The sequence below is a fragment of the Oncorhynchus mykiss genome, chromosome 20 (assembly GCF_013265735.2).
Source record: "Oncorhynchus mykiss isolate Arlee chromosome 20, USDA_OmykA_1.1, whole genome shotgun sequence".
Lineage (NCBI taxonomy): Eukaryota > Metazoa > Chordata > Actinopteri > Salmoniformes > Salmonidae > Oncorhynchus > Oncorhynchus mykiss.
The window spans coordinates 15,470,096-15,493,973 of record NC_048584.1 but is presented as its reverse complement, the minus strand read 5'-3'; the positions used below and the strand labels follow the sequence as shown (position 1 = coordinate 15,493,973).

The 23,878-nt window shown below is 43.4% G+C and overlaps 1 pseudogene; it reads left to right on the top strand.

The window, feature by feature from the left end:
- The window catches only part of LOC110498749, a 155,757-nt pseudogene that overhangs the window by 83,076 nt on the left and 48,803 nt on the right, over positions 1 to 23,878 (top strand).

Genomic DNA, 23,878 nt, shown 5'->3' with positions numbered 1-23,878 from the left:
GTTTTTCCTTATATGTTAACCTAACTAAGAAAACTCAGAACCCTCTAAAATATGACAGTGATTCATCAATTGTAAAAAGGTTTTATATGGGTTATGATGTAAACAGTTTGTGTTAATCAAGTCACATGGTTTAAAAAAAAAAACTCCTGAAAAAAAACTCCTGGCCCTGGGGGTGATGGCCCTGTCAAACTGCAGCTACCTTATATTTGTTCATATAAATCATATTTAGACTAGATTAGGAGGGGGATTTCCTCTGCCCGGACACATAGACAACAACAGATAGACAATATAACTGACAGGGGCTGAGCTTGCTTTATGCATGTTTGCATCACGCAGGCCTATGCAACTGTCAGCCTTATACAAACATGTACTCACATATATCATCACTATTATGTTGATTGATTCATTCCAGTTAATCATTTTGGATTAAAAACGTGTAGGCAGCCTAGCCAGCCCAATTTTGAATATAAACCAAATTTTGATCACATTGTCTCCAAACACACAAATGGACTATAAAATACATACCATTACACAATGTTTAGGTGTAGCCGAGGCTGCTGCAACATTTAGGTCATGAATTCTTGCTTGTGTCTGTCTGGAGTGATTATGTGTTATCATCTTTGCTAAATAGATAACAGAGGAAAGTGGAATGCCTACTTGAGCGCACGCGGAAAAACACTTTTAATGGATGACGCGATCAAATCATTCAGAATTTTTTGAACATCCCAGAATATACAGTCGTAAGTTCGATATGTGCAGCAAGTAAAGCATCAGTAACGTGCAATTACCTCTGCAAGTTCCTTGTAGTTGCCCTTGTTGGCGGAACGCTCCCTCTAGTCTTGTCCTCTGAAAGCAAATTCTTGCATGCCCAAAAACACAGTGGTGTTGATAAGCCGCTTGATAGCATCCCTGTTTCTTCTTACTTTCTCGTTGTGTTGCGCAGTTTGAATACGCAGACCTTCGTCATAGTCAATGTAGCTTTTTCCTAGAAGCTTCAATCTGATATGGACAAGTATATGCTCCCTGCTTTTCTTTTCCCGTTTAGCTGAACGATCAATGTTCTTCAGGTGACCGTACCCACCTTTCGACCAAGGCTCAGACTTTCCAAAAAAGCAGGCAAGGCCAGCAATATAGGCGGCTTGATGAAAGGCTTCCTGCTAACCAGCTATACCTCTGATACCAGTTGCAGTTGGCATTGAACACCCTCACCTTTTCATCCTTCTTCATGAAACTGATCTCAGGCAGAGGTCGATCCTCGCTTTTAATTCACACCTTTTCTGTGTACCCCAGGGGTTTGCCGTTCTACCATTCTGTCGGAGAAAACGTCACACTCGCACTGGTAGCCAGCTACTGAAATTTGGACACAAAAATGAAGTTTCAAAACCAAGAAAACAATTTATAATATACCTTCAACGTCTCCTGTAATTTGAAAAAAAGTATGTCAAAAAAATGCTCAACTATTACTCTTCACTCTTAATCTCTATCCAACAATGTCCCTATCTTCTCAACACATAGAACCCCCATAATGCTTTGTGACACTGTCCCAATATAACACACTAGGTTCATTCTCTGATCCTAATTCTATGATTGGATGTACAACGTCAGTTTATGCTGAAAAAGCTTAGATTGATTGGAGGTCCTCCGGAAGTAGTCATAATTACCATGTATGTCAATGGAAGGGGGTTGTGAACAAGGTGCGACAGCGCCTCTTCTGCCTCAGGAGGTTGAAAATGTTTGGCATGGGCCCTCAAATCCTAAAAAAGCTCTACAGCTGCGCCAGTGAGAGCATCTTGACTGGCTGCATCGCTGCTTGGTGTAGCAACAGCACCGAGGGGTGCGGATAGCCCAGGATATCACTGGGGCCGAGCTCCCTGCCATCCAGGACCTCTACAGTGGGGCAAAAAAGTATTTAGTCAGCCACCAATTGTGCAAGTTCTCCCACTTAAAAAGATGAGATAGGCATGTGATGTTCATCATAGGTACACTTCAACTATGACAGACAAAATGAGAAAAAAAAATCCAGAAAAACACATTTCTTTTTTATGAATTTATTTGCAAATTATGGTGGAAAATAAGTATTTGGTCACCTACAAACAAGCAAGATTTCTGGCTCTCACAGACCTGTAACTTCTTCTTTAAGAGGCTCCTCTTTCCTCCACTCGTTACCTGTATTAATGGCACCTGTTTGAACTTGTCATCAGTATAAAAGACACCTGTCCACAACCTCAAACAGTCACACTCCAAACTCCACTAAGACCAAAGAGCTGTCAAAGGACACCAGAAACAAAATTGTAGACCTGCACCAGGCTGGGAAGACTGAATCTGCAATAGGTAAGCAGCTTGGTTTGAAGAAATCAACTGTGGGAGCAATTATTAGGAAATGGAAGACATACAAGACCACTGATAATCTCTCTCGATCTGGGCTCCACGCAAGATCTCACCCCGTGGGGTAAAAATGATCACAAGTCTCAGTGAATGACCTGCAGAGAGCTGGGACCAAAGCCTACCATCAGTAACACACTACGCCGCCAGGGACTCAAATCCTGCAGTGCCAGATGTGCCCTCCTGCTTAAGGCAGTACATGTCCAGGCCCGTCTGAAGTTTGCTAGAGAGCATTTGGATGATCCAGAAGAAGATTGGGAGAATGTCATATGGTCTGAAGAAACCAAAATATAACTTTTTGGTAAAAACTCAACTCGTCGTGTTTTGAGGACAAAGAATGCTGAGTTGCATCCAAAGAACACCATACCTACTGTGAAGCATGGGGGTGGAAACATCATGCTTTGGGGCTGTTTTTCTGCAAAGGGACCAGGACGACTGATCCGTGTAAAGGAAAGAATTAATGGGGCCATGTATCGTGAGATTTTGAGTGAAAACCTCCTTCCATCAGCAAGGGCATTGAATATGAAACGTGGCTGGGTCTTTCAGCATGACAATGATCCCAAACACACTGCCCGGGCAACGAAGGAGTGGCTTCGTAAGAAGCATTTCAAGGTCCTGGAGTGGCCTAGCCAGTCTCCAGATCTCAACCCCATAGAAAATCTTTGGAGGGAGTTGAAAGTCCATGTTGCCCAGCAACAGCCCCAAAACATCACTGCTCTAGAGGACATCTGCATGGAGGAATGGGCCAAAATACCAGCAACAGTGTGTGAAAACCTTGTGAAGACTTACAGAAAACGTTTGACCTCTGTCATTGCCAACAAAGGGTATATAACAAAGTATTGAGATACATTTTTGTTATTGACCAAATACTTATTTTCCACCATCATTTGCAAATAAATTCATAAAAATCCTACAATGTGATTTTCTGGATTTTTTCCCCATTTTGTCTGTCATAGTTGAAGTGTACCTATGATGGAAATTACAGGTCTCTCTCATCTTTTTAAGTGGGAGAACTTGCACAATTGGTGGCTGACTAAATACTTTTTTGCCCCACTGTATATCAGGCGGTGTGCAAGGAAGGACTGGAAAATCGTTCACGGCAAGTGGTACCTGCGCATCATGTCTGAAACCAACAGGCTCCTGAACAGTTTCTATCCCCAAGCCAAAAGTCTGTTAAATAGCTAACAAAATGGCTACATGGACTATCTGAGTTGATCCTTGTATTTATTACTATTTTTTGTCACCCGACTCTACACACTCACACGCACACTGACACTCCAACACACACATTTATACGGACTCTAAAAACAAACCCACACACTCACATACAATCTTAATTTATGCTGCTGCTACTCTGTTTATCATATATCCTGATGCCTCGTCACCTTACCCCTATACACATCTACCTCTATCATTCCAGTATCCCTGCACATTGTAATTAGGATATTGGAACTGACTCTATTAGTAGCTTCTAACTTTCTTGTGTTCTTATTTTTATTTACCGTGTGTTTTTGTTCTACTTTATTTTTAGTACCACATGGATATTGATTACTGCATTGTTGGGTTTCAGAGCTCACAAGAAAGGCATTTCACTGTACTTGTGCATGTGACAATAAAATCTTGGAACTTAAAGCAAAGATGAGATGACAGCCATGGTAAGCCTTGAGAGGTGACACGTCCGACACGGTTTATTTTGAGGACCGTTAAAAGTCACTATCTACAGCAGTGATTCCAATAATGTGGTTGAACTGTGGTCAAGTGTCTGTGTGTAATTTAATCTCCTCCTCCCAGCCCCTTACTTTGTAACATGTGGCCCATTAGCTTGTGGAGAAAATGGATTGTATTATGAGTCAGGGGAGTGTGCATGTGTGCTCGTGCATGTGTGATGTGACAAGTGATTGACAGGTAGAATGGCTGTACTAGAGATTGTCAATCAAACCTTGCCAAATAGAATCCACAGTGACATTCAGCCACAGCACGCACAAACTCCTGATGAGCCCTCAGCTCTTAGAGGGATGTGGTCCCGGACAATGTCTGAAGGCTCCTATCTATCACATACTAATTACTGTGATCCTTCAACACCTTTTCTCCCTAAGGCCCCTAGTGGCTGCTGTAATGAATGGCCTTCAATGGGATGACTATATGATCGAATTCGCCAGAAAAAAACATTATTTCCAGAGTTTGACGTAGCTGTATTTTAGTCACTGGGTGTGGAGAGAAGATGGTTTCACAAAGAGAGCATTAGTACTACCTGTCATTGCTGTGTGTGTACTATGTTGGTGTGTGGGGGGGAGGGTCTCAGTGTGTGTGTCTCTCGGTGTGTGTCAATTTGAATTTAAGCTGATTTCCCCTGTGTCCTGTGCTGTCCTTTTCTAGAATTGCTTACCGTCTGACAAAGTGAACCAGTGTTTATGTTTGCAAAGGTTGTTTGCAAGGACTTGCAGTCAGAAAACACAATCACATAGTCAAGAAAGGACATGACTTGTAATTAGTAAAAAAACTCAGCAAAAAAAGAAATGTCCCTTTTTCAGGACCCTGTCTTTCAAAGATAATTCATAAAAATCTAAATAACTTCACAGATCTTCATTGTAAAGGGTTTAAACACTGTGTCCCATGCTTGTTCATTGAACCATAAACAATTAATGATGCATGCACCTGTGGAACGGTCATTAAGACACTAACAGCTTACAGACGGTAGGCAATTAAGGTCACAGTTATGAAAACTTAGGACGCTAAAGAGGCCTTTCTACTGACTCTGAAAAACACCAAAAGCAAGATGCCCAGGATCCCTGCTCATCTGTGTGAATGTGCCTTAGGCATGCCGCAAGGAGGCATGAGAACTGCAGATGTGGTCAGGGCAATAAATTGCAATGTCCGTACTGTGAGACGCCTAAGACAGCGCTACAGGGAGACAGGACGGACAGCTGATCGTCCTCACAGTGGCAAACCACTTGTAACAACACCTGCATGGGATCGGTACATCTGAACATCACACCTGCGGGACAGGAACAGGATGGCAACAACAACTGCCTGATGGAGGAATGCACAATCCCTCCATCAGTGCTCAGACTGTCCGCAATAGGCTGTGAGAGGCTGGACTGAGGGCTTGTAGGCCTGTTGTAAGGCAGGTCCTCACCAGACATCATCTGCAACAACGTCGCCTATGGGCACACACCCACCGTCGTTGGACCAGACAGGACTGGCAAAAAGTGTTCTTCATTGACGAGTCGTGGTTTTGCCTCACCAGGGGTGATGGTCCATCAGTCCATGAGAAGGAGATGCGCTGCACTACTTAATTCAGCTGGTGGCCACACCAGATACGGACTGTTACTCTTCATTTTGACCCCCCTCCCCAGCCCTTTGTTCAGGGACACATTATTCCATTCTTGTTAGTCATGTGTCTGTGGAACTTGTTCAGTTTATGTCTCAGTTGGTGAATCTAGTTATGTTCATACAAACATTTACACGTTAAGTTTGCTGAAAATACGTAGTTGTCAGTGAGAGGACGTTTCTTTTTTTGCTGAGTTTAGTAATTGGAGTGTATGAATTCCCCAGAGGTTATTATCTGTATTGACCAGGAGAAGAGGCTAGTTGACTCCTGAATCTACCTCAGTTATAGCTTAAGTTTCATATAATTAAAGTTTGAGCTTTCTACTCTCTCTCCGATGCTACTTCCTCCTTAGCATTAATCTTATCACTCTCTCTCTCAGCAGCTCATAATGCAATTTATGAATGAATAAATGTACCCTGAGCTCAAATATGTACACTGAACAAAAATCTAAACCCAACATGCAACAATTTCAAATATTTTACTGAGTAACAGTTCATGTAAGGAAATCAGTCAATTGAAATGATCAAGGCACAAGGCGAGACGCAGATGCAGAAACACACGAGGCAGATGATTGGAGTCTTACAATGTTTATTAATCCAAAAAGGGGTAGGCAAGAGAATGGTTGTGTAGAGGCAAAAGGTTAAAAAAAAAACAGTTCAGAGTCCAATAGGTACCGAAGGGCAGGCAGATTCATGGTCAGGGCAGGCAGGATGATCAGGCAGATTCATGGTCAGGGCAGGCAGGATGATCAGGCAGGTGGGAAAGTAGTCCAGAGTCAGGCAGGGGTCAAAACCGGGTAAGACTAGCAAAAGAGAATAGAAAAGGATTACGGGGAAGAACACACTGTTTGACTAAACATACAAGACAAACTGACACAGAGAGACAGGAAACACGGGGATAAATACACTGGGGAAAATACACTGGGGAAAATAAGCGACACCTGGAGGGGGTGGAGACAATCACAAGTACAGGTGAAACAGATCAGGGCGTGACAGAAATAAATGCATTAGGCTCTAATCTATAGATTTCACATGACTGGGAATACAGATATGCATCTGTTTGTTACAGATACCTTTAAAAAAAAATTGTGCCGTGTATCAGAAAACCAGTCAGTATCTGGTGTGGACACCACTTGCCTCATGCACAACAACACATCTCCTTCGCATAGAGTTGATCAGGCTGTTGATTGTGCGGGAACTGGAACATGCTGTCGTACACAGCTGTCCAGAGCATCCCAAACATTTTCAATAGGCGACATGTCTGGTGAGTATGCAGGGAATAGCTTCCAGGTGATGGCGACGGGTGAATGGCATGGCACTGGGCCTCAGGATCTTGTCACGGTATCTCTGTGCAATCAAAATGCAATTTGTTTGTCGTACATAGCTTTGGCCTGCCCATACCATAACCCCACCACCACTCTGTTCACAATGTTGACATTGTGCAAACTGCTCACCCACACAATGCCATACACACTGTCTGCCATCTGCCTGGTACAGTTGAAACCGGGATTCATCCATGAAGAGCACACTTCTCCAGCTTGCCAGTGGCCATCGAAGGTGAGCATTTGCCCACTGAAGTCGGTTACGACACCAAACTGTAGTCAGGTTAAGACCCTGGTGAGGATGACGAGCATGCAGATGAGCTTCCCTGAGACGGTTTCTGACAGTTTGTGCATAAATTCTTTGTTTGTGAAAACCCACAGTTTCATCAGCTGGCTGGTGGCTGGTCTCAGACGGTCCCGCAGGTAAAGAAGCCAGCTTATGGTAGAGAAATTAACATTCAATTATCTGGTAACAGTTCTGGTGGACATTCCAGCAGTCAGCATTCCAATTGCACGCTCCCTCAAAACTCGAGACACCTGTGGTATTGTGTTGTGTGACAAAACTGCACATTTTAGAGTGGCATTTAATTGTCCCCAGCACAAGGTGCACCTGTGTAACGATCATTCTGTTTAATCAGCTTATTGAAATGCCACACCTGGATTATCTTGGCAAAGAAGAAATGCTCACTAACAGGGATGTAAACAAATATATACACAACATTTGAGAGAAATAAACTTTTTGTGCGTATGGCAAATATCTGGGATCTTTTATTTCAGCTCATGAAACATGGGACCAACACTTTACGTGTTGCGTGTTGTATTTTTGTTCAGTGTATGTGGTCTGTAAGGATCTAAGTGAACTAAATGCTCTCTTTTGTCCCAGTATTTTCCTCCTAGTAGAGCAATTACACATAAGGATGGTGAGACCCTTTTCATAACTGTGTAGGAATAAGAGCATGTGAGCGGAATTGAATGGCTGGAAATCCCGCTCAGCGCTCCATGTCCTTTCCTACCACTCAGCTAAAAACCACTCTGTGCTCCAGCTCCAAATAAGAGCATGTGAGCGGAATTGAATGGTTGGAAATCCCGCTCAGCGCTCCATGTCCTTTCCTACCACTCAGCTAAAAACCACTCCATTCATTAAAATCACAATTTAACCAACACCCATCTATTTTTGTGACTACCTGGACCTACTAATTGGTTTAAGTATTGAAACCACACCATATGGATTTGAATAAAAGTGTTTGAACAAACACGAAAAGGTGGATGTATGAAGCGAATATAATTTCAAATAGGCTACGTGTCATATTAAACAGCATATAAACACTATATCCGTCGCCAACCCCACTGGCTCCAGGTCATCTATAAGTCTTTGCTGGGTAAAGCCCTGCCTTATCTCAGCTCACTGGTCACCATAGCAACACCCATCCGTAGCACAAGCTCCAGCAGGTATATTTCACTGGTCACCCCCAAAGCAACACCTCTTTTGCCACCTTGCAAAAGTCACTGAAGCTGGAGACTTATATCTCCCTCACTAAATACAAGTATCAGCTGTCAGAGCAGTTTACCGATCACTGCACCTGTACACAGCCCATCTGTAAATAGCCCACCCAGCTACCTCATCCCCATATCGTTCTTTTTTTGCTCTTTTGCATCCCAGTATCTCTACTTGCACATCATCTGCACATCTGTCACTCTAGTGTTAATGCTAAATTGTAATTATTTCACCACTATGGCCTATGTATTGCCTTACCTCCCTAATCTTACTACATTTGCACACACTGTGTATAGAGTTTTCTATTGTGTTATTGACTGTACATTTGTTTATCCCATGTGTAACTCTGTGTTGTTGTTCTCCTCTTGGCCAGGTCGCAGTTGTAAATGAGAACTTGTTCTCAACTGGCCTACCTGGTTGAATAAAGGTGAAATAAAAATGTTTAAAAAAGTACAAACTCATGCTTTTGGGATTAGATTCCACAATGGTTATTTAGTTGTGGACACTAAATCACTGCACTCCCTCTCTTGCTGTTGGTCCTCATCTTTGTTAGTCACCTTGATTTAGCACCAGTGTTTTATCACTGTCTTTATGAAAATATTTAGCAAACTCCTTGACAGTAGCTTAAGCAAAGGGCTATAGCAGCACACAAGTAGACCACAAATGCATGCTGGGGCGGGGATGCCCTGAGCTCGTGAAGTGATCGCAACTGGAGCGAAATTGGAGCGGGCGAGAAGGCCGACGCTCCAGTCTTTGGGAATCTCGCTCCGCTCTCCAGGAAAATTTGGACATGCTCCGCTCCAGCTCCGCTCCGCTCACATAGTCTGGTATTAGTAGCCTAAACCAGTACATCCCCATATCTTATCCTTCGACCCTGTGTGGATGGGTAATTGGGGTCTTTGTCCCTCCGTTCCCCACTCAATGGAGCATACGTGCATATGATCTTTTTTAATATGCTCAAGATTGCTCTCAAGTGTGTGTGGTATGCTTTTGCGTGTGTGCGTGTGCGTGCCCGTGGGTGTGTTTGTGTGTGGGATGCTTGTGTGTGTGTGTGTGTTTTCCTGGCACTTATTCCCAATGATCAGAGAGATGAGTAGGTTAATTATAGTACAATCAGAGCCTTCTTCCTGTAGATCAGTTTCTACTCTAGGGGGGTTGGCTGTTGGTGCTGGAACCCATTGCCCAGCTGCAATCAATCAGCCCCCCTACACACACACACACACACACACACACACACACACACACACACCACAGACACACACACAACAGACACACACACACACACACACACAACCCCATCTCCCGACCACTTTTACTCTAATGCAAGATGAGAGCCAGTGAAGTGGGCACCTGAGCTCCTGGCAGCCCCATGCAAATGCGTTTCTCCAGCTCGTATGCTAGGTTTGCCCACGCTAAGGTCACCATATGGGAATAAGGTACAGGCCACACGCTAATTAGCGGGCACAGGGTCATGCTGACAAGTGTTATCCTGCCTTTGAAGCCTTCTGATATTGCTGTCTCTTTCTCTTTATTTGGCTCCCCTACTCACATAAATAATTTAATTGTGAAAAAGAACATTTCTATTTGAATTTATTCAGCTGATTCAGGGCTCTACACTACATTTTTCCACTGGTGCGACCCACTTATTAAGTTGATGGTAATAATGACCTGACCTGTGTCTCATAATGTACATTCATTACATACAAAACCAGGCTAATAATGACTAGCCATCTTTTAAATTGTCATGCCCTTGCAAGGCTTGACATTCAGGTCAATTTGCCAGTGGCACACCAGGCCAGTGCCAACTGAAAGCTACTGGCACAAATGAAAAAATACTGGCCTCGGTAAGTGGATGCTGCATGCATAATTTAAATGTTATCTTTAATTCGCGGGCTGGGGAAAGTAGCTTATCATAACCTACTTTCCATTGTCACACCCTGATCTGTTTCACCTTTCTTTGTGCTTGTTTTCTTTTTGGTAAATTCTGTTTTCCTGGTTTTATTTTTCCCGGGTTTCCTAGTTAATTATTTTATGAATTCACACTTTTTTTTGTAGAACAACTAAAACAATTGAATGTACTAAGACCACAACAATGCTTTAACCACATCAGGAGGCCACTTTTGAGGTCTGGGAACAATCCCTTCAAAATTAGAAAGTTGAAGCTCATTTGTTACATTTCTACACAATTTAAAACCCCTACAATGCTATTTGGAGAACAGCAAAAACAAACAAAATTGATCCCATTCATTGTAGAAAATAGTAAAAAATAAAGAAGAACCATTGGAATGAGTAGGTGTGTCCAAAGTAGCCTAGCAGTAGTGATTCATGTGTTATGGTTTAGATGGAAGGATCTAGGTGAAAATGTATTTGAGGCCGGAGGCAAAGTACATAAGGGGCCAATGTTTGAGACATAATATTTTCATGCGGGGTTGCCGAGTCTGTCAGGACCGACGTAAGTGTATTCTATGGAGTCCCAAAAACCAACGCGTTAACAGTACAGTGGAATTGGGGAAGTGGAATTGAATATGACTGGGGCGGAGATTTGTGAGGCTCATAGATTAAGGAAGTGGGTAATAGTCTCTGGGGAACGATACCACTCATCTGTGTATAGTGATACAGGGGATAGCTCATAGTAGAGGAAGGACAGCTAACTGTGCACAGTACAGAGTTGAACGTCACACATACCCAGATCATGGTGGGAGTAGCAGAGATAGTGTTGTCATTCCAGACACAATTGTCCATTTTCAGTGAGGGGTTCATCGAAAGCGATACAACTACTACGCATGGCTCTGACCATAGAACTAGTAACAATACCTGAATCATTTTACATGGCGACGGGTGTGGAACCAATTTTGGGGTTGGATAATCAATGCAAAATGCCAGGGGAATGGATTCTAAAAAGTAACAAGTTAAAATTGGCACGGCCAAGCACTCCTTCCAAATCAGAAAACCTTGGGCGTTTTTTTTAACCTCGTGAGACACTTTATTCCGTCTTCTTCTGAAATAGCTTCAAAGAACTGACGAAAGGGAGGAGGGGTCACGAGAAATTAAAGTGGAGTTAATATTGTGAGTAATTCTTTGTGGAGTTTGGTAACCCCAATGCTGTCACTTGACAGAATTGCTTTTCAGAACTCTACAAATAATGTTCTTAGGTACCCAATTTTATCGATTTCTGTGCCTCTCGCGGCGGTGTCTAGGGTGTTCAAATTTCCTCATTCATGGCTCGAATACACGCCCACTATTAACAATTTTCCAAGTTAGTGATACCCACTTTTCCGGCGAGTAGTTACGATATTTGTGCCTATTAATTGGCCACGGCACCTGATACCTTGTGTTAGAACCAAAACTGAAGAGTCTGCCAATTTACTGCTGGAGAATACCGGAGCCCTAATGTCGATACACCAGTGTCACGTTTCAAACATCAATGTTGTTGACAACACACATTACCAAAATTATTCACAGTTGTTTTCCAATTTCCACATAATATGTCATGGTTGCCTGCCCCAATAGGGCATAAACCAACCTCTCTCCTTATTGCTACTGCTAATACACGCAAGTCATGTTCAAACAACGTTCAAATACCTTCTTGCTTTTCTAACCATGAATGTGTTTCAACCTTCTGTAGCCATCCACATTCCCTCCTTTTGTCCTCCATGGACTACTTCTCTACAACCTACCGTACTAGTACCCCCCCCCCCCCCCCCCCCCCCTTATGGGTTTAGTAGGGAACCAACCCCACTTGGTATTTACCCCTTAGGACTTAACCTCTGCAGGTACCAACCTGCTTTGGCTTACCTTCCAGGACTTACCCTATGCTTATATGTAGCTAGCAGGAACCAATCCACTTGGCATATACCGCCTTGGACTTATCCTCCGCAGGGACTAACCTGCCCAGGATAACATTCCAGCACTTACCCTATACTTTATGGTACTCGCAGGAACCAACCCCCTCGGGATTGACCCCCTAGGATTTACCCTCTGCAGGTACTACCCTGCTCTGGTTTTCTAGGTCCATATCCTATAATTTGTTCAGCCTACGACTCTCATCTCCTCAATAAGTCAGAATGAGTGATAACAGGTATAGGAACTGTGTCTAGCTTGTTTTTGGTGCCGGCTCCTGTTTCACTGATTCAGACGTTCTAGTTCGACTGTAAATCGTGGTGAATCCTGCCGACAATGCCAACTGTTAGTAAAACTGAGTAAAACTCAGGACAACTAGTAAACCTCAAACCAAGTTCATTCACCCAATGTGTCAAACAACTGAAAAAACAAAGATGTATTTCCACCAGAACAAGTATTTTTACCCTCCCATTAGGCGCAGTCAACTCCTTGCATATCTATGCTATTATTACAGCGAACTTCCCTTCCGGTGAGGTGACCTCCTGTACACAGGGATCTATAGCTAGTCTTACAAGTGTTTTACCTTCTTGGATGAACCCCTCACTGAAAGTTGACAATAGTGGCTGTACTGCAGCGACTCTGGGTTTGCGCCCAGGCTCTGTCGTAACCGGCCGCAACCGGGAGGTCCGTGGGGCGACGCACAATTGGCCTAGCGTCGTCCGGGTTAGGGAGGGCTTGGCCAGTAGGGATATCCTTGTCTCATCGCGCACCAGCGACTCCTGTGGCGGGTCAGGTGCAGTGCACGCTAACCAAGGTTGCCAGGTGCACGGTGTTTCCTTCGACACATTGGTGCGGCTGGCTTCCGGGTTGGATGCGCGCTGTGTTAAGAAGCAGTGCGGCTTGGTTGGGTTGTGTATCAGAGGATGCATGACTTTCAACCTTCGTCTCTCCCGAGCCTGTACGGGAGTTGTAGCGATGAGACAAGATAGTAGCTACTAAAAATTGGATACCACGAAATTAGGGAGAAAAAGGGGTTAAAAAAATAAATACAAAAATGTAAAAGAAAGAAAGTTGACAATAGTGTCTGAAATTACAACACTATCTCTGCTACTCCCACCATGATCTGGGTATGTGTGACGTTCTACTTAACTTCCATAGTCGCCTCTACATGTGACCGACCGGCTCGATTCGGTCTTATGTAGCAAAATGTGAAATGGTGTTTATTTTTATTTTTACATTGGATAAAAGTAGAGACTCAGAGCTAGAAAAGGATGTATCATACACTACAGTTGAGGAACAACAGGAAAGTAATTCTGCTTTGAAAGTTGATCAACTTTTATCCTCACTTTTTTTATCCTCGCTTCCTTCCGGGCACTCATTCTTCTGGCGTCTCTTCATTTTCTTCTTCAGATAGCATTACCGTTCATCCTCACAATGGCACACATGTAACTCATGCCTGTCAAAGCGGATGCCTTCGATAATGTCCCGATTTCAATATCTGGGGAATAATCTGATTTTCCCAAGCAAATTCATCTCTCACCTGAGCTTCCACCACCATTCCGTACAGTCCATTCTGTCTTGTCCATTTTCCGACCAGTGCATCAGCAGCATGAGAGGAGTTTGGGCGTGGTCTCTCTCCATACTCACTTCACGTGGACGGTCTCAGGACATGCCACACTCAGCTTCAAGTAGAAGTGTTGAAGGACAGGGCCGTAATGAATGCCATTGTCGCCATTACTTCAGCTTGTTAGAGGGGGTGAGGCTCACACTGTTCTCGGTCGAATTATCCCTTCCATGCATCTAGATATCATCTGTCATCACTATCGCCATAACTTCGAGAGAGGACAGACCAAAACAACAGTTTAAGGCATTTCTGATTCAGGAAATCCAAACTTTTCCCTGTATGACAAATTATTACATTCCCACTTTTCGTAATACAAAATGTCTAAGACAAACATCAAAGAGTATACCAACACACTGTTGAAACCATTTTGCAAATTGGCTTAAAGTCCCTTATCATACTGGCGACCTCACTGCAGAGTCACAGGGTCAGGGAGTTAGAGGGATAACCCTTGGGGAGATATCCCGACCATACAGCAGACCCTATCTGGTGAGATTTGTTATTGAAGCAAAGACAAGAATGAAACAACCAAAATAACTACAGCAATACACTTCTTCATATGTACCAGCATTAATAGTTGTATTGTCATCATTTAGTCGTGTCCAGAGCGTGCAGTCACTTTACTCTCTGAATTTAAAGTAGATTGTTCAATTTGTTCTTGCTAATTGCATTGACGCACTCATTATTCTTGTGTAGAAGAATTGAACAATCGTTTGCAGTCATTTGATTATTTCCAGTGCCGTTCTCTTTGTGTATTGTTCATGCTGATTCAAGCAGACAATTGCCGCAATGCAATTGTTTTAGTTAATTAACTGAGATTTCATGACATTAAATTCATGCTGTTTGAAAATTGTTACAGTTAGCTAAATAATGGAATTGTGCTCATGCCTTTACACTGAAAACGTAATGCAAGTGATGATGACCATAATCATCAGCTTCTCATCAGACCTCTGTCTCACTTGGACTTTTCATTAGATACCATTTGCGGAAATAATGGTTACCAGTGCTTAATCGTCTTCTAACATTGCTTAATCGTATTCTAATCTGAAAGATTGCTTGATTGGCAAGCGCAGTGTGTTGTAGGAATGTTATCTGAATGTGGTCTTCTCTTCCTTACAGAAAAGCTTGAGAACGGAGGAGACGTGTACCAAAGGAGGAAAGGCCCCTACGCCGATGCTGGCTCTTCAGACTCCGAGGGACAGGAAGTGGGCAGTCGGCAACAGGATGGGGCAGGGCAAACAGGAAGCAGCTGGAGGCGCATCGTCCTCCTGATCCTGGCCATCACCATCCACAACATCCCAGGTGAGATGACGACCCCAACATAGCCCAGTCTGTGTTGCTCAGTCCCAAACTAACCCCTGCACCCTAACTTCTAGATCCTAGCCCCTATTATATTTCCCTAGTCTTTTCATCGACATCTGAATTGGATAGGTTAGGTTCTTAAGGCACAGTAATATGGTAACAGGCTGATTCCCTTTGTGGAATTTTCCCCATATTGCTGAAGCTACACCTCAGCAATCCTCTCAGAGGGAGTAGTGGGTAGGGGTCATTTTAGTATAGCTAAAGATATATCTGTAGCGGTGATTTTGAAGAGTCAACACACCATTTGCTCTAGCTTCCTCCTCTAGTTGGTAGGCTTGGGCAGTACACTGTATATACCGTATACCGGGGTATTTGGAATAAGCCACGGGATGTTTTTTCCGATATAATCAAAACAATGTCTTTGAGGTTTTTCAAACAATTTGAATATTTGTAGATACTTTTTAAGTTAATACCTGCAGTCAACTTGTGCACTACGTTATCTTACATTATGAAGCTTACAGTAGTTCCGCAGAACTGTTGACCCAGTCACGTGTTTGTTTGTAAAAAAGCACAACGGGAGAAAGCGGGAGCTGGTGAGTCCAGCTGTGCATTTGGTTTAACTTGCTAGTTAGGTAAGTAAGTGGTTGACTTAATAAGGAGGCCAATGGGCTTTTTGTGTTTATAACACCGCCTTGTGTACTAAAACGGTAATGAAACTGAGATCCCGGGATGAGAGAAGGACGGTAATGATGATGTGAACATCTGGATACCGCCCAATCCTACTCGTCTGACTGATGATGGAGTATTGATGAGGATGAGTTGTGCTTTCCTGAAGGGGCTATGCACTTACCGCTAGGCATCCCCTGCTTGTCGAGGAAACTCTGCTCCTATATGTGTTTTTACCGAAATGAGCTTAAGCCTGCACCAACTGGGAGAAGCGATAGCAGTGTTTTTCAGAGGTTTCAGGGGGGAGAGTGTGATCCGTGATCGTAAGAGTGGTACAGGCTTAGGATGCAGGAGCATCCCTGTGTCACTCCACATGTGTTAGTGAAATATGGATGAGAACAAAAAAAAAACAGTCCATTAATTCAATGTACAAAACATAGTTACCTAATCGATGGCCTCTCCCCAAGGTGTGGTCCTTTTAATTGGAGGAAAAAGTCAGAGCGAGAAGTTTAATTGATTCCTGTGTTCACAGGCAGTCTAGCTTAACTCCACGTGAACAGATGTGCATAGTTTAATGACAGTGTCGAGTGAAGTTGCCCCTACACGCTGATCTTGGGTCAGTTTTACATTTTCAACGCTAATGGTTAAGGTTATGGTTGGGGGAGGGGAAGCTAGATCTGTACCTAGGGGGAATTTCACGTCAGTGTTTTAACGCCAGTGTTTTCCAGGATGTGCGGATGAACGCACATCCATACGAATCGGTGACATGTACCGTCTGTGATATCATGGCTGGTGAAATACAGTCATCTGAATCAGCACGCATAGCAACAATGCGTTATAGACTAGACAGACACATACTTTACCTGGTATATCTTAATGTTAGCATGACAAGGCCATGTTACAAGGCGTCAATTCAGTGCAGTTTTTATTGGGGGGGCGGGATATCAGCGCTGGTGAAATGTAGTCATTTGAAACAGAACGTATTGACAATTACAATACACATACAGACTGGTATATCTCAATGTTATCATGACAAGGCCATGCATGCTACAAGGCGTCAATTTAGTTTCAATTTTGTCGGAGTCTGGAAGTGGTGATCCTTACTGACCTAAGACAGGGAATTTTTACTAGGATTAAGATTTTGCTTTATGTTTTGGATCATTGTCTTGTTGGAAGACAAATCTCCGTCCCAGTCTCAGGTCTTTTGCAGACTCCATCAGGTTTTCTTCCAGAATGGTCCTGTATTTGGCTCCATCCATCTTCCCATCAATTTTAACCATCTTCCCTGTGCCTGCTGAAGAAAAGCAGGCCCAAACCATGATGCTGCCACCACCATGTTTGACAGTGGGGATGGTGTGTTCAGCTGTGTTGCTTTTACGCCAAACATAACGTTTTGCATTGTTGCCAAAAAGTTCAATTTTGGTTTCATCTGACCAGAGCACCTTCTTCCACATGTTTGGTGTGTCTCCCAGGTGGCTTGTGGCAAACTTTAAACAACACTTTTTATGGACATCTTAAAGAAATGGCTTTCTTCTTGCCACTCTTCCATAAAGGCCAGATTTGTGCAATATACGACTGATTGTTGTCCTATGGACAGAGTCTTCCACCTCAGCTGTAGATCTCTGCAGTTCATCCAGAGTGATCATGGGCATCTTGGCTGCATCTCTGATCAGTCTTCTCCTTGTATGAGCTGAAAGTTTAGAGGGACGGCCAGGTCTTGGTAGATTTGCAGTGGTCTGATACTCCTTCCATTTCAATATTATCGCTTGCACAGTGCTCCTTGGGATGTTTAAAGCTTGGGAAATATTTTTGTATCCAAATCCGGCTTTAAACTTCTTCACAACAGTATCTCGGACCTGCCTGGTGTGTTCCTTGTTCTTCATGATGCTCTCTGCGCTTTTAACGGACCTCTGAGACTATCACAGTGCAGGTGCATTTATACGGAGACGTGATTACACACAGGTGGATTGTATTTATCATCATTAGTCATTTAGGTCAACATTGGATCATTCAGAGATCCTCACTGAACTTCTGGAGAGAGTTTGCTGCACTGAAAGTAAAGGGGCTGAATAATTTTGCACGTCCAATTTTTCAGTTTTTGATTTGTTAAAAAAGTTTGAAATATCCAATAAATGTCATTCCACTTCATGATTGTGTCCCACTTGTTGTTGATTCTTCACAAAAAAATACAGTTTTATATCTTTATGTTTGAAGCCTGAAATGTGGCAAAAGGTCGCAAAGTTCAAGGGGGCCGAATACTTTCGCAAGGCACTGTATATGTAAACTTCCGACTTCAACTGAAGTCCCCACAAGAATAGTAAACAAACAAAACATTTGACCAACTGACGACATTTTGTTCTTCCACACACGGTCAAATGCAATTTCTAGGGGGTTTAGGGTTAAGGTTAGAATTAGTGTTAAGGTTCGGAGCTAGGGTTAGTTTTAGGGTTAGGGTTAGGAGATAAGGTTAGCTTTAGGGTTAAGGTTGGGTTTCGGGAAAATAGGATTTTGAATGGCACTGAATTGAGTGTCCCCACAAGGTCAGTTATACAAGATTGTGTGTGTGTGTGTGTGTGTGTGTGTCTGGTAATCGTGTTGGATCAGGGACAGGGAAAATGTAATCAATCAACAGTTCAAAGCTGACAGGTATGGGAGCACTCAAAGGCATAATTTAACTTACTGAGGATTAGCGTGATAGCATTAGAATGCATACAAATTTACTACTGGACCCCAGTCTTCTCTCCCAGAGCCATCATCATGCTTCTCTGGTCATCAATGATTATTGACTAGATGTATTACTACCATTACGCCGCTGTTCATTGATTATTCATTTCCATTAGCATTAGAATGTACAGCATCTATCCTGCTACTGGTCACTATTACTTGTGTTTACATGTATATATTACCATAAGTATTTATGTATACCTGCTACCAGTCACTTCAACAACCAAAAAAATCAACATAAATAGCAATTAGACCTAGACGACAAAACTTCCTCTGATATAGATCATCAATATTTACATTTCCCAATAGACATAATTGTGGAGATGGATGGATGGATGGATGGATGGATGGATGGATGGATGGATGGATGGATGGATACACACACACACACACACACACACACACACACACACACACACACACACACACACACACACACACACACACACACACACACACACACACACACACACACGCACACACACACACACACACACACATCGTATAATGTTTCCTGATCTCGGCTGGTGTGGACTGGACTGATCTGAACCACAACACAGAAACGTCCCTAGGCTTATTAGTTACCAGTAGTCAGCCCACTGAGCCATTCACCAGTCCACTGTTAAGCTTCCCCACATTGAGCCCTCCAAGCCATGCTGCTGTCTCTGACTGTCCCTGTCCTCCCCTGAGAATTGACTGTGTGTGTGTCACATTTACATGATAAAAGCTTGGCAAGCCACAGAGCACTACCAAGCCTTTTCTCTGGCTTAACCAACAAGGCGTGCAACACATTTGACTGTGCGATTGACAGCTGAATTACAGTCCCCCTGAGAGGTCACTAGCGGTTGGGGACACAGATCCCACACACACACGCACGGACGCAGGCACACACACACATACACCCATACAGTATACACAAACAACCCCTAGCCCCCCAGATGAAGGAAGTGAGAGAGCAAAATGAAGGGGACAACACAGATAGAGGATGAGAGGATGAGTACATATGAGCTCGTTCTGGTCCAATGGCCCAGCTCCAGGCTCTGCCCCAGGCTCAGTGGACCAAACAAAGCCCCCCTTCTGGCGATGCTCAACCGTGGTTGGCTGTAGGCTTGTCCTCTGGGCCTGTGGCCTTTTCTTTAAAGCCTCATTGCTCAGCTTAATCTGCACTCATGTTTATAAGAGCTTTTGGCATTTAGCCCTTTGAGGTGTATAGTCTCTTCTTCTTTTTTATCGCCAAGCAATGATTCCATGTTTACTCTGTGCTTGACACTGAAAGGGACATACTTCGATACAGATTGTTTGGAAGGTAATTTATATTGGATCTAAATAGTTTTTCTTCCTTTAGTTGTTTCCCTGAGCATTCTCTCTCGTGTTCCTCTACACCTCTTGTTTTCCATGCTGACTGTGTGTGTGTGTCTGCTTGAGCATAGATGTGCATGTGTGTATGGGTGTGAGTGCATCTGTGCCTGACCATACACATACAGTTAAAGTCAGAAGTTTACATACACTTAGGTTGGAGTCATTAAAACCTATTTTTCAACCACTTAACTAATGTCTTGTTAACAAACTATAGTTTTGGCAAGTCGGTTAGGACATCTACTTTGTGCATGACACAAGTAATTTTTCCAACAATTGTTTACAGACAGATTATTTAACTTATAATTCACTGTATCACAATTCCAGTGGGTCAGAAGGTTACATACACTAAGTTGACTGTGACTTTAGACAGCTTGGAAATGCCAGAAAATTATGCCATGGCTATAGAAGCTTTTGATAGGCTAATTGACATCATTTGAGTCAATTGGAGGTGTACCTGTGGATGTATTTCAAGGCCTACCTTCAAACTCAATGCCTCTTTGCTTGACATGGAAAAATCAAAAGAAATCATCCAAGACCTCAGAAAAAAAATTGTAGACCTCCATAAGTCTGGTTCATCCTTGGGAGCAATTTCCAAACGCCTGAAGGTACCACGTCCATCTGTACAAACAATAGTATGCAAGTATAAACACCATGGGACCACGCAGCCGTCATACCACTCAGGAAGGAGACGCGTTCTGTCTTCTAGAGATGGACGTACTTTGGTGAAAAAAGTTCAAACCAATCCCAGAACAACAGAAAAGGACCTTGTGAAGATGCTGGAGGAAACAGGTACAAAAGTCCTATATCGACATAACCTGAAAGGGCGCTCAGTAAGGAAGAAGCCTCTGCTCCAAAACCCCCATAAAATAGCCAGACTACGGTTTGCAACTGCACATGGGGACAAAGATCATACTTTCTGGAGAAATGTCCTCTGGTCTGATGAAACAAAATAGAACTGTTTGGCCATAATGACCATCGTTATGTTTGGAGGAAAAAGGGGTAGGCTTGCAAGCCGAAGAACACCATCCCAACCGTGAAACACGGGGATGGCAGCATCATGTTGTGGGGGTGCATTGCTGAAGGAGGGACTGGTGCACTTCACAAAATGGATGGCAGCATGAGGATGGAAAATGATGTGGATATATTGAAGCAACATCTCAAGACATTAGTCAGGAAGTTAAAGCTTGGTCTCAAATGGGTCTTCCAAATGGACAATGACCCCAAGCGTACTTCCAAAGTTCTGGCAAAAAGGACAACAAAGTCAAGGTATTGGAGTGGTCATCACAAAGCCCTGACCTCAATCCTAATCCTCAGAAAGCAGACCCGAAACGTTTGACCCATGTTAAACAATTTAAAGGCAAGGTTACCAAATACTAATTGAGCGTATGTAAACTTCTGACCCACTGTGAATGTGATGAAAGAAATAAAAGCTGAAATAAACAATTCCCTCTACTATTATTCTGACATTTCACATTCTTAAAATGAAGTGGTGATCCTAACTGACCTAAAACAGGGATTTTTTTACAAGGATTAAATGTCAGGAATTGTGAAAAACTGAGTTGAAATGTATTTGGCTAAGGTGTATGTAAACTTCCGACTTCAACTGCACACATGTGTGTATAAGCAGCTTCCCAGTATATTCCTTGCTAATGTTCAGTCTCTGTTGACTATAAAGTAGTCAAGCTCAGGGTAAGGATATCCCTTCAGAGAGACATCAGGGACTGTAACATACTCTGTTTCACAGAGTCATGGCTCTCTCCAGATATACTGTCCCCGTCCATACAGCCAGCCGGGTTCAAATCAAATCAAATTTATTTATATTGCCCTTCGTACATCAGCTGATATCTCAAAGTGCTGTACAGAAACCCAGCCTAAAACCCCAAACAGCAAGCAATGCAGGTGTTGAAGCACGTTGGCTAGGAAAAACTCCCTTGAAAGGCCAAAACCTAGGAAGAAACCTGGAGAGGAACCAGGCTATGAGGGGTGGCCAGTCCTGGCTGTGCCGGGTGGAGATTATAACAGAACATGGCCAAGATGTTCAAATGTTCATAAATGACCAGCATGGTCAAATAATAGGTCTGGGACAGGTAGCACGTCAGGTGAACAGGTCAGGATTCCATAGCCGCAGGCAGAACAGTTGAAACTGGAGCAGCAGCACGGCCTGGTGGACTGGGGACAGCAAGGAGTCACCATGCCAGGTAGTCCTGAGGCATGGTCCTAGGGCTCGGGTCCTCCGAGAGAGAGAAAGAAAGAGAGAATTAGAGAGAGCATACTTAAATTCACACAGGACACTGGATAAGACAGGATAAGTTCTCCAGATATAACAAACTGCCCCTAGCCCCCCGACACAAGTCCTGCAGCATAAATACTGGAGACTGAGATAGGAGGGGTCAGGAGACACTGTGGCCCCATCCGGACAGGACCAAACAGGAAGGATATAACCCCACCCACTTTTCCAAAGCACAGCCCCCACACCACTATAGGAATATCTTCAACCACCAACTTACCATCCTGAGACAAGGCCGAGTAGAGCCCACAAAGATCTCCGCCATGGCACAAACCAAGGGGGGAGGGCGCCAACTCAGACAGGAAGATCACATCAGTGACTCAACCCACTCAAGTGACGCACCACTCCTAGGGACGGCATGAAAGAGCACCAGTAAGCCAGTGACTCAGCCCCTGTAATAGGGTTAGAGGCAGAGAATCCCAGTGGAAAGAGGGGAACCGGCCAGGCAGAGACAGCAAGGGCGGTTTGTTGCTCCAGAGCCTTTCCGTTCACCTTCACACTCCTTGGCCAGACTACACTCAATCATATGACCCACTGAAGAGATGAGTCTTCAGTAATGACTTAAAGGTTGAGACCGAGTTTGCGTCTCTCACACGGGTAGGCAGACCATTCCATAAAACGGAGCTCTATCGGAGAAAGCCCTGCCTCCAGCTGTTTGCTTAGAAATTCTAGGGACAATTAGGAGGCCTGCATCTTGTGACTGTAGCGTACGTGTAGGTATGTACAGCAGGACCAAATCAGAGAGATAGGTAGGAGCAAGCCCATGTAATGCTTTGTAGGTTAGCAGTAAAACCTTGAAATCAGCCCTTGCCTTGACAGGAAGCCAGTGTAGGGAGGCTAGCACTGGAGTAATATGATCACATTTTTTGGTTCTTATCAGGATTCTAGCAGCCGTATTTAACACTAACCAAAGTTTATTTAGTGCTTTATCCGGGTAGCCGGAAAGTAGAGTAGTCTAACCTAGAAGTAACAAAAGCATGGATTCATTTTTCCGCATAATTTTTGGACAGAAAGTTTCTGATTTTTGCAATGTTACATAGATGGAAAAAAGCTGTCCTTGAAACAGTTTTGATATGTTCGTCAAAAGAGAGATCAGGGTCCAGAGTAACCTAGAGGTCCTTCCACAGTTTTATTTGAGACGACTGTATAACCATTAATATTAATGGTCAGATTCAACAGAAGATCTCTTTGTTTCTTGGGACCTAGAACAAGATCTCTGTTTTGTCCGAGTTTAAAAGTAGAAAGTTTGCAGCCATCCACCTCCTTATGTCTGAAACACAGGCTTCTAGCGAGGGCAATTTTGGTGCTTCACCATGTTTAATTGAAATGTACAGCTGTGTGTCATCCGCATAGCAGTGAAAGTTAACATTATGTTTTCGAATGACATCCCCAAGAGGTAAAATATATAGTGAAAACAATAGTGGTCCTAAAACGGAACCTTGAGGAACACCGACATTTACAGTTGATTTGTCAGAGGACAAACCATTCACAGAGACAAACTGATATCTTTCCGACAGATAAGATCTAAACCACAGGGTTCTCAGTACATC